Source organism: Limulus polyphemus, unplaced genomic scaffold, assembly GCF_000517525.1.
Source record: "Limulus polyphemus unplaced genomic scaffold, Limulus_polyphemus-2.1.2 Scaffold323, whole genome shotgun sequence".
In the NCBI taxonomy this organism is placed as follows: domain Eukaryota; kingdom Metazoa; phylum Arthropoda; class Merostomata; order Xiphosura; family Limulidae; genus Limulus; species Limulus polyphemus.
Window position 1 is genome coordinate 576,732 of NW_013665933.1, and position 11,914 is coordinate 588,645.

The 11,914-nt window shown below is 33.2% G+C and overlaps 1 protein-coding gene across 1 annotated transcript in view; it reads right to left on the reverse strand.

The window, feature by feature from the left end:
- Window positions 1-11,914, reverse strand: part of LOC106457385 (fibroblast growth factor receptor 3-like) — a 103,744-nt gene that overhangs the window by 79,177 nt on the left and 12,653 nt on the right. The window contains exon 2 of the mRNA XM_022383288.1: window positions 3,404-3,540. The gene's annotated coding sequence lies outside the window, so the exon portion shown is untranslated. The remainder of the gene's footprint in view (window positions 1-3,403; window positions 3,541-11,914) is intronic.

Below are 11,914 nucleotides of genomic sequence, written 5' to 3' on the forward strand. Positions count from 1 at the left end.
ACTAATTCAGAAGAATACTGGGATTATCTTATTGTTTTTCATTTTCACAAATAGTGCTATATATGTGACAGTAGCTAAGCCACTACTGGAAAAATTCAAGGTAGCAATATCACGTTATTTCAGTTGTTATTATGATGGATGCAAGAGTATTAATACCATGGTAACCAGCCGAAACCATATCACTTTACTTGGTAGGGAAGAGAATACTACTAACACTTAGAACAACACCAGTTTAGGTGTTAAAATGGTGTGCGTGTGTAATGAAGTCAACAATGCTTAGATTCGGACCAAAAATTCCATGTTATTTCAGTTGTTGATGAGAAAAGTGAGAAGGCACGGTCAATGAGAAATCCACACACGAAGTCAACACCACCATGAGTGACAGGTCTCCAAACAACACGTGGTTGTTGGTGAGTGCGATTAAAACCGGGTATGGTACTTCCATCTATTCTAAGCAATGCATGTCGGGAAACAACTGAAGCACATATGCTAGGAGAGCCACTGCTGTTATTAATCAGCATTTCCTCCCCTTCATCCCACTAAATTTTAAGGGTCACTTCATTGCTGTCGTCGGCTATGGGGCGACCAATAGAGATCCCTTATCAATCGAAAAACGTGTCTTCTAATATGCATTACTCTCAGAAACTTGGAGACGTAATTATGGAGATGTGAGAAGCGTAAAAGACGATTTGCTAGGATCCATGACAGAACGCAGCTTCACAGTAGTGGACATTTTTTATGAAACAGTTCAAGTGACATGTTGCAAGACTTCACTCCATAAGCCTAATACAAACAGTCACTGCTTCTGAAATTCGCTAATCGCGCGAGAGCAGGAACATGAAAAACGTCATGATTCCATTCATTTAAATTCGTGTAAAGAAAAATAGTGTTTTCACAATCCAAGTCTGTCACTTTTTAAAGAATATGTCATATTTTCTGAGGGATAAGGTACTTCTCCATAAATAAAACACGTATAAGAAATTATTATACTCACTTGCGAATCGTAATTTTAAAGGCTACAGACATGATATTAATATCAGCGGCACCCTGGCGACCAGGAACTTAGCCGTAAAGTCTTTGAGATAATTCACATTCTTTCTCTGAGTTAACCACATTGATGTTATAACTATGAAATAATATTAAATCAATATATAAATATCACCATATTTAAAACCACGCGACCATGTAAATATATCTTTATTAATCTGGTAGGTTTGTCTGTTTTCTTTCTATTTCATCCGCTATTCATATTTTTAAAACACAGATAGCTACTGAGCTATTTACACCAAAAAATAAAAATCCATTTGTTTATCACCTGTATGTGTGGATTTTCTTGTAAACCAAGATTACGGAAGCCGTAAGTTGCCTCTGCATAGTATATAAAACATTTTGTTTTGTTTTTTCTGGCAAGAGCAATGTGCATAGCGTGAACTAGTTTACGATGATTTATTTCTATTTTTCTAAACTCTAGCCAAAGAGAAAAAAAATAGTAAATATTTTTTAAGCTTAACGAAACAAAACTGTAAAACCACAAGTCAAACATTGACATCGATATCCATGTTTTTTTTTTTTTTCTTAGTTAGTTTGTTTTTTTGTATAATTAATTGTGGGATATAACGTTTCATGCTCATTATATAGCCTACTCATATAAGGCAAGAAGATACATATCTGTCACCTCGTTAATGACGTTGATGCACGGTGGGTGAAAAATGATAAAATAGCATCGAATATTTTGTATTATGTGATGATATAAATCAAAATATGTTATTTCGAAGAAGAGAAAGTGAAAATACGATGAATCAGATTTTGTTTTGTACGTTTCATGTTTTAGCCACGAAAGATTCGAAAACGCCATTACAAACGTCATTAGAATTGTTGTAAATACATTCAGTAAAAAAAGTAATTGTCAATATGTTGTTGTTGCAGCATCGCCAAGTATCAAGTAATATACCGGAACAATAAAAAATAAAGCATAAAAAAGAGTAGGAAAAGAATAGAACAGTACGCTGACAGTCACACGTCAAGAAATGGAAAAAAGGCTTTTCTTGTCTATTCATGAAAATTCTTGAGCTAGCCTAACAGAAAAGTCTTAAAAACTTGGTTACTTTTGTCTTGAGGATCATGACTGCTATGTCCATAGTTACAGACTGCATCTAGAATAGACTTTGGGGACATACCATCATAAAAAACCATAAACAGACTGCATCTAGAATAGACTTAGGGGACATATCATCACACAAAACCATAAACAGACTGCATCTAGAATAGATTTAGGGGACATATCATCACACAAAACCATAAACAGACTGCATCTAGAATAGATTTAGGGGACATATCATCACACAAAACCATAAACAGACTGCATCTAGAATAGACTTAGCGGACATACCATCACAGAAAGCCATAAACAGACTGCATCTGAACTAGACTTAGCACGTCTTAAAATATATTGTTGTAGAACACCACTCTGTTTTAGGACTGGAACTAATGGTCACAACATTAGTACAGAGCATCAAATTCCTTATTAAGCCTAGAGCTAAGGGGAATAATGTTACAAAGCATTAAAGTCTTTATTAGGACAAGAACTAAAATCACAGGACCCAGTAGTCTCTAAAAAAAATCTACACCTGAAGGGCATATTGTCACGGGACACAATAGTCTGTATCAGAACTGTACCTCAGGTACGTATTGTCACACAATACAATAGTCTGTATCAGAACTGTATCTCAGGTACATATTGTCACAGAATACAATAGTCTGTATCAGAACTGTACCTCAGGTACGTATTGTCACGGGACACAATAGTCTGTATCAGAACTGTACCTCAGGTACGTATTGTCACGGGACACAATAGTCTGTATCAGGAATACACCTAAGGATCATATTTTCAGTTAACACAGCAAAAAATAAATAAAAAATGCCATTCCAATATGTGAAAGACGTGTCGTCTCAAAAGACCATAAACAGTCTTGATGAAGACTGCACACGAGGAAAAGTTCGTTGAAAAAGGACTACAGTGCCACATATAATTATTGTTACTGCTAAATTAATTACGATTCTAGATTCAACAGCCATTTTTGTACATTTGTAATATTGGAAAAACGGCAAGATAGTTTTATTAGAAAATTCCTATTACGATAAACTCAAGATAAAAATGTTATACAGTTATATAAATGTTGAAATATAAAATTAAGCTTGAATTGAATCAAAACATGGTAGCATTACTCATTGATAGCAGTTGTCTGTATTTCAGTGACTGTTTTATTGCAACTATCCTTATTACATAACTTACTAGACTTATATCCTTATTACATAATTCATTAGACTTGCCCTTATTATGTAAAATTATTAGGACTTAACATTACTAAACAGTTTATCAAAGTTATTTCGAAGATACACTTACCTCCTTTTTCCTAGCCTGCACAGTGAAGAGTACTATTGTCACCAAAATAAAAAAAGCGAATATCTTTTGCAACATCTTGACCATTGTCCGCTGTAATGGCAGCTCAAGGCTATGAAGAGATCATTCTTGTCCGCCACCTGAGAAATAATATTTATGTGTGAAAACAGAGCTCAAAACTGTCTTCTTGTTTTGATAGAACGCGAAAAAGTCAGGTCTTTGGCTCTTGTCTTCTTGTCTGTATAACAACTGGTAATAAAAGGTTAAATAAAGAAACTAAAACATGACTCTTTCTTTAGAAGTCTCATGTCAGTTTAAAGTTCATGGGTCAAACGTTTTATAGAGCATGCGCATTTTGAGAAAATATGTTTCTGTTACGAAATAATGCATTGCGCTTATCGTAAAATAAACATAAAATAATTGACTTATAGATGAGATATTTGTTAGTCATAATATTTTTATTGATTATCTGTATAGCTGTTGCTAACATTTTATGCTACTGAACGCGCTATTTAACTGTCACGAAGAAAACAACATTTTCTACAGCTTTACGAAATAAGTTTTTCTTTCTTTCGGTTTTTTTAGTTTATTTTTTAAGCAAATGCGTGCAACCTTGGTTTTGAAAGAACAGGAACGGCTGTCGGAAGGCAATTAGTGAGAAAATACTATTTTGAATGTTGAAAGAATGCCAAGTTAAGAATTTGCACCTTTGTTACACTCTTTTGTTCTTTTTTTCTAGTCTTGACAAATGAAATGATAACATTTTTAGATGCTAAACGGTTAATGTTTGTGGAGTACACAATGGACATCAAAAATTAATTTAGCAGTAACGCTAAATTTATCGCTTGTGAGCTTTTTTTATGGAATTTGTATTTGTAGTTAAAAATGTTCACATAAAGATTCAGTACACGACAAAGTAACTGTATGTGAGAAAAAAGAAAGAAATAGCTAACAGCCCATATTCTGTGAAACTCTTCATAGCTAGCAGCCCATACCCTGCGAAATCTTCATATTAGCTAAACAATAGTGTCAGGTGTTACTACACCTACACGTTACTTTTTTCTCGATGTTTTTGTCTTTAAAGATTTTTTGTTTGATTTTTTTTGTCTACCACAAACAAACAAAAACTAGTACTTTTCACACAACAAACTTACACTAGGAAACTCCATGGGAAAAATTAACGTTCTAAGAACCGCTTCTGAGATGTACATAAATATGCAAGTTAAATTCAATCTACTTCTAATGTTGCGGGAAACATCAAGAGCGGGACTTTGGCCACACTGTTCTCCCACGGTATCACTGTGTCTTAACACAACAGCATTAATCTTAGTGCGACAACCTCGGATTACTTGGTTCAAAAAAAGGTCACAAGGTTTCTCTCAATTGTAGCGGCTATCGAGCCTTTCACCAAACGTCCAAGCTGGTTCAAAGACACAAAAAAAACTGAAGAAAAAATAACAATCATGGAGAGACACATGTTCTTGTGTCTGTTTAAATGAGTATGCAGCATAGGATGCTGAAGACATAATAACCAACTTAACTAAGAATCCCCGGAAGAAAACCTCTCGAACGCTTTTTTTTTTTCAGTTATTTTTTTTTCTATTGACCTATAAAACCGTAGGTGTTAATTAGTATGCCAGCGTCATTACTTTTTAACATACTCAAGTTGTAATGCCGAACATCTAATATTTTAGTGAAAGAAAACGTGAAATTAAGTTTTATATAAAATGTTAGCATAATAAATGAATTGAATAAGCGTGTATGCGTTAGAACAAGAGCTTTAAATAAGCATAGTGCTGAGTTTGTATTTTTGTGCTGCACATGAGTAGTATATACTACCCTTTTAAAGTCTGTTACTGTACATGAGTAATATATATTACTTTTGTAAAATATGTTTCTGTACAAAAGTAGTATATATTACTTTTGTAAGATCCGTTTCTGTACTAAAGTACTGCAAGCTAGTTTTGTAAAATATGTTTCTGTACAAAAGTAGTGTATATTACTTTGTAAGATCCGTTTCTGTACTAAAGTACTGCAAACTAGTTTTGTAAAATATGTTTCTGTACAAAAGTAGTGTATATTACTTTTGTAAGATCCGTTTCTGTACTAAAGTACTGCAAACTAGTTTTGTAAAATTTGTTCGTGTACAAGAGTAGTGTATAATACTTTTGTAATGTCTGCTCCTGCACAATAGCAATGTATAATACTTTCAAGAAGCTACCTCCTGCACTCTGTAAGAATATCCGGAGATTTCCATTCGTGTTATAAAAGCTTAATCCCTTAATAAATCCATTATCAAGATGTTATGTACAGAGTGAAGTAAAAATTATTATACCAATGTTTCATATTGAATATAGTTTAATTTATATTATCCTGAAACAAATAATAATTAAATTTGTTTCAATTGTATTTTTAATATTTTTCAGCATCAACTCAGTGTACATAAATGACGAGAAAAATTGGTTGAAATCACTCATTTTCTGTATAAAATACATAGAAAATTCCTACAATGAATACTGGGATTAATTGTAATATTAAAATTATTCTTATGTGTTAATAGAGATCGTGTAAACAACAATATCATGGATCCATAAGCAATTTGGTGCATAAATAGTTTAGAAAAATGTGTTAAAAATCTTTAGTAACGAGATAACAAGAAACGAGATAACCAAACCAGAAAAGAAAAAGATTGCACTTTAACCGCAAAGATCTTGGAGTTGTAAGTCTATTCCCAACAACACTTCTTAATCCTGTAACTTTCCTATAGCAAAAAACGTGCTTAAACCAGTGACCACAAAACTATTAAACTTGATAAAAACAAAATCTTTAGATCTGCACTTTACCAAGAAACTCCTTAAACTGGAGTTTACCAAAATAAATTCTATTCATCAACTAATGAAATACAAAATACGATAAACTTGTTAACACATATCTATCTATTCGCACGTGAAGTTTACCAACAAGAAATCTTAAACAGTCACTAATTATACTAATAACTTGATTCCAACACAGTTTCATAAACCTGTAACCTTTCCAAAGGAATAACTTAAATCTGTAAGTAAATAAAACATTTATACCTAAGATGTACCAACGAGAAAATAACTGTCAATGAAATATTTTAAATCGATAACACTACTAAAGCAAAGTTTTAAAGCTGTATCTTTACTAATGAAATATTCCAAACTAGATATTAACGAAATTCTTAAAAAATGACATCATCAAAATACCTCCCACCGGTAACATTAGTAGTGAAATCACTTAAACACTTTTATTTCAAAACGTTTTAGATCTGAATCATTATACAACGTTTCTGAACTCCCACCGGTAACATTAGTAGTGAAATCACTTAAACACTTTTATTTCAAAACGTTTTAGATCTGAATCATTATACAACGTTTCTGAACTCCCACCGGTAACATTAGTAGTGAAATCACTTAAACACTTTTATTTCAAAACGTTTTAGATTTGAATCATTATATAACGTTTTTGAACTGTATGTTAATGAACTGTATCATTTTTATGTCTTAAGAAGTACATCATTTCTGTATCTCTATAAAACACCTTACAACCGTATCTTTGTAAAACTTCTTTAATATCCATCTTTACAAAACATCTTACTTTTGTTTCTATACAAAATATCTTGAACCTAAGCCTTTTTAAAAACATTTTGTACCTATAACTTTAGAGAATATTCCAGATTTTTATCTTTACAAAACATGTTGGATCTGTATTTTCACAAAATATTTTAGACCTGCATATTTATAAAACATTTTTAGCCTGTATCTTCATAAAAAGTTCTGGACCTGTAACTTCATAAAACACCTCGGACCTGCATCTTTATAAAATATTTTGGGCCTGTATTTCTATAAAATATTTTGTACTTGTACCTTTACAAATCATTTTGATCTGTATCTTTATAAAATAATACGGGTCTATATCTTTATAAAACATTTTGGACTTGTATCTTTATAAAATAATTTGGGTCTATATCTTTATAAAACATTTTGGACGTGTATCTTTATAAAATAATTTGGTTCTATATCTTTATAAAATAATTTGGGTCTGTATCTTTCGAAAACGTATTACACTCAGTCTTGTATTTTTACACAACATCGTGAACGTCTACTTTTACAAGCATCTTACTTCTGTAGTTTTAAAACACATCATGTACCTGTCTGTATATTTACAAGATACCTTGGGTCTGTATTTTAACAAAGTATATTGTACCTGTATTGCGAGTATACTGTGATTTATGCACGAAAAAGAAACTATACTGCACTCTCTAGTCCCAGTACACAATTTATTTATTTGTTTAGATACAATTTTCTTATGACTTTTAGAATTATATGCAACAATTTTTGTATCACATTGAAAATATGTAGATGTAATGTCGAACAGGCTGAGCGGATAGAAATGTACAAGGTTCGAGCCGCGACATGCTGCCGAACACGTTCCACACTCTTCTCTGGAGTTATTATAATTGTGACAGCCAATCTATAAGAGTAGTGGTGCAGTTTGCTGCTGGTTGGCTTCTCTTTGGTCAACAGGTCTAAACTAGGGATTGCTATGTCTGAACATGAGTCTCTCTTGACCTGGCTGTTTAGCCCATGTATCACATAACATTTTATTCAGGTTGAAAATACAAATAGACATTACAAACATAATATTATCTTATGTTCCACGTATACTGGTGAGAAAGTAGAGTAAAATATTTAGATGAATGCTTTAAAACTTTAAGAAAAAGTTTTTGAGGAATAAACCATACATTGTTTGGGCGCACAAAGTACAGTACGAGACCAAAAAACCCACCCAGTTGGTTAATTTATAGCAGAAATACGATTTATTCTTTTTTTTTCAGCTGGTAAGCACTATATTTATCAGAATAAAAACCTTAAACACTAGAATTAGGGCCCGCAGCGACTAAAATATTGAATTAGATTATGCTATTATCTGTAAAAAATTTACAGTATTACATTTCCTGCAAAAAGGTGTTAAAGTAATGAGATTTGTTTCGTTAAATTATTGATATATTAAAGTTTCTAAAATTACTGATATACTCGGTGAAAAACATAGGTAGATTAGAACATCATTAGCAAAAAGGATTTTCATAGCTGATCAAAAACAAAATAAACACAGATAGATTAGAACATCACCGAGTAAACAAAATATTGTGAGCAGGAAATTACTGTCATATTTTTTGTTCTCTCAGGACACTGATTTCCTTGTAATAATAATATAGTGTTCTTTCACTGTTTCCACTAAGTATGATACTGATTTCTTGCTAACAATATTTTCTTTTATCGGCAATATTCTCATCTATCCGGGCTTTCATCGTTGTTAACAGTCAAGAAGTGTCAGCACGCTCCGAGGAATCACTGTGTTAATTGTAAACTAATACGAATACAATAAGAAATGTGGTAAAAGAATAACATTTAAAATTCTATTCAGTCACAGTATGTATGTTATTTTAAAGAAATTTCAAATGGCGGCTTAAAGAATCTGCCTATGTTTTCGTAAAACGTTAGCGACTAAATAGTAGCTACTAAAAATATCATCGTTTGAGCTGTTTGTAATCAAGAAATAATCACACATTTTACACGATTCGCATTACATTGCTCTCTAGAGTACACAATAATACTATAGTTCATAGCGAAGTGTTTTTGCTAAATACTTATCACTAAGTTGTTTATCAGAAAAGTTTGTAAGTGACTAGTTATTCCGTAATTAGCATACAGCGACGTGTCCATATAAGCATGATGATATGCGAAAAAATCTAGTTTTAAAGAAAAATATTACTTAAAACCAAACTTTGTGAAGAATGTTAAGCATTTGAAAAGATCTTGCTCGTGAATGGAGTATTTTATACAGCAATAGCCTGAGGAATGTAGAGTAGCTTTTCAGATTATGTAGACGATAACATGAAATGCACAGAACCAGCATGAATACTTTTAGCGAAATGAAAGTTCAACAAAACAATAAACAACGCCGATAAAACGTAATCCTTTCAATGTGAATAAAAACGTGCGTTATCATTCGGCACACTTCCGCGTTAGACCTCCAGTGGTTAGTCCCTGAAATCACGACCAATTCTATATTACTTTCTCAAGCTATCAAGTATGCTTCCTTTTTAAGGTTCTAAGGCGCTCTCCAACTCCCAGCAAGAGCCCCACTTCCTGCTAACAGCCCAATTGCAGCTAATTCTGTGGACTAGAGATAATCTGATATAAATAGAGATGTAAAAACGAAGACGTCTAAGGTGGGTGATCCAGGAGTGTTCTTAATTGTTGTTATCAAAATTTACTCCAATCTGTTGTCAAGTAGATGGATAAAAAAAAGTCAAGAACTGGTTTATGTATCTGCTAAGTCACATTTTCAAGTTGTCTTTGTTGGTTTTGTTTTCCTATTTAACTCCAATATTACAATTTACTTGTTACAGCAAAACAAATTACTAGTTATTGCTGTTTTTTGCTCCGACAATGTTGCTTTTATAACTTAATTGAAATACTTGTGAAACCACTACTCCAGTATCCAGAAATATGAATCTATGTGAAAGTTCACTATCAAAACTGTTGTGGCCAATCACGTTCTTTGGCACCGGCCTCCAGGTCCCACCCACTTTGAGCAGCTCAAGAAATATTCTAAAGTTAGTTACATGTTTGTACTTCAAACATATTTTTACATATAACCAAAACGGCACTAAAGTTATATGTTTCTACCACAAACGTCTCCTTACAAACTACCCAAATGGCACTAAAATGATATGTGTGTACTACAAACATACTTTTACAAATTACAAAATCGGCACTAAAGTTGCATGTATGTACCATAAACACATATTTAAAGAATACCAAAACTGCATTAAAGTTATATTTATGCTACAAACATATCCCTACAAATTACCAAAACTGCACTAAAGTTAAGTTTGTACTACAAATTATCCAAACGACACTAAAGATGCATGCGTGTACTATAAACATATCCTTACATATTACCAAATAGGCACTAAAGTTACATGTGTGTACTATAAACATATCTTTAAAGATTACCAAAACGGCAGCATCAGCGACGATGACGCAGGGCCCCAGTCCAGGATTCCTGGAAGCTCAGAAGAGGCGACGTCATGGGAATCACACCGAGGCCACGTGGTCCGAGTACTTTGTCAGTAGATAAGAGTTTATTAGTAGAGAATCTCTTCAGAATCTCTTCTGGCAACTCTCAGGTCTGCAATATGAACTAACCATGCGTATTGCTAGGGAACATCGGGTGTGAAGTTGATGATCCCCTGGTGTATGTCTGGTGACACTAGTGGTTTAAAAGAGGTCACATGCTCTACTTCACAAGAAGACTGAAAGTGTTACCATGTCGAAAAAGGTTGTCTAAAGTGGTCTAGACAATAATGATAAATTCCAAATCAGTCATACTGAAACACTAAGTATAACATACCAGGATATTGTGATGTTAAACTAAACTAGATGTACCACCACGTTGTAATGGAACAATAACGTTATTGTCGACAAATTTATTGGGAGAGCATTCTTTAACGTCCAACGATGTCAAATAATACGATAACTTTGATTTCCCAAGATGTCATATTGGAACAGTGCCACTTGAGAAATAAATTGCAATCGGGTATAAAGGTTAAATTGCAATATCTCTCTCATTTTAGCGAGCTGTGTTTGGTAGTTTTTATGAAACATTTTATCCGAAATAAACTCCCACGAAACACATGTCATAATTATCTAATGACCCAATAGTTGGTTTATAACAGGCCTCTTCATTAAAGATAAGTCAGTGATAGAAATACCATATCTTTATCATGTGGTTACGTATTTTGGTCGAATGTAATTTTACTGTCAATTTAAAACTTTCAGTTTCATGCGTAGTAAAATCAACCTGTCTTGTCAGGTATTATTTTAATCCTCCCAAGCAACGAAAACAACAACCAGAGTACATAACCAAGGGATACTTTGTCAGCTTGGACCAAATGTTTTTGAACACTACGAGATTTATGCTTGCTAGGTTGTGTATCTGTCTTTAGTTGTTGATGGTGTGTAACCTCCATTTTCTCCGGTGTTGCCTTATACTCCTATTCAAAAACACGTGTAAAAACATACCTTCACCTCAAGATGAACTCTGTAATATCTGAACTGTTCATGGGGTCGTTATACCGAGTGTGTAAGACAGGAAGTTATGGGTATAAATAGCCTGGAGAATTGGTAGCCACTTTTGGTTTTCCAAAGTGGGGTTGGCGTTCTTTTCCAGGCAACCATATGCATGGACGAGTACGTATCTCTAAGGAACCTCTTGCAGTCGCGAGGTTTTTTTGTTAAAGCAGTCCTGAGTAGAATGCTGAAATTTATCTGATATGTTTTAATTAATACAGCTAGAAGAATGATCTATGCTGAATGATTAGCATAGATCATTCTTCTAGCTGTATTAATTAAAACATATCAGATAAATTTCAGCATTCTACTCAGGACTGCTTTAACAAAAAAACCTCGCGACTGCAAGAGG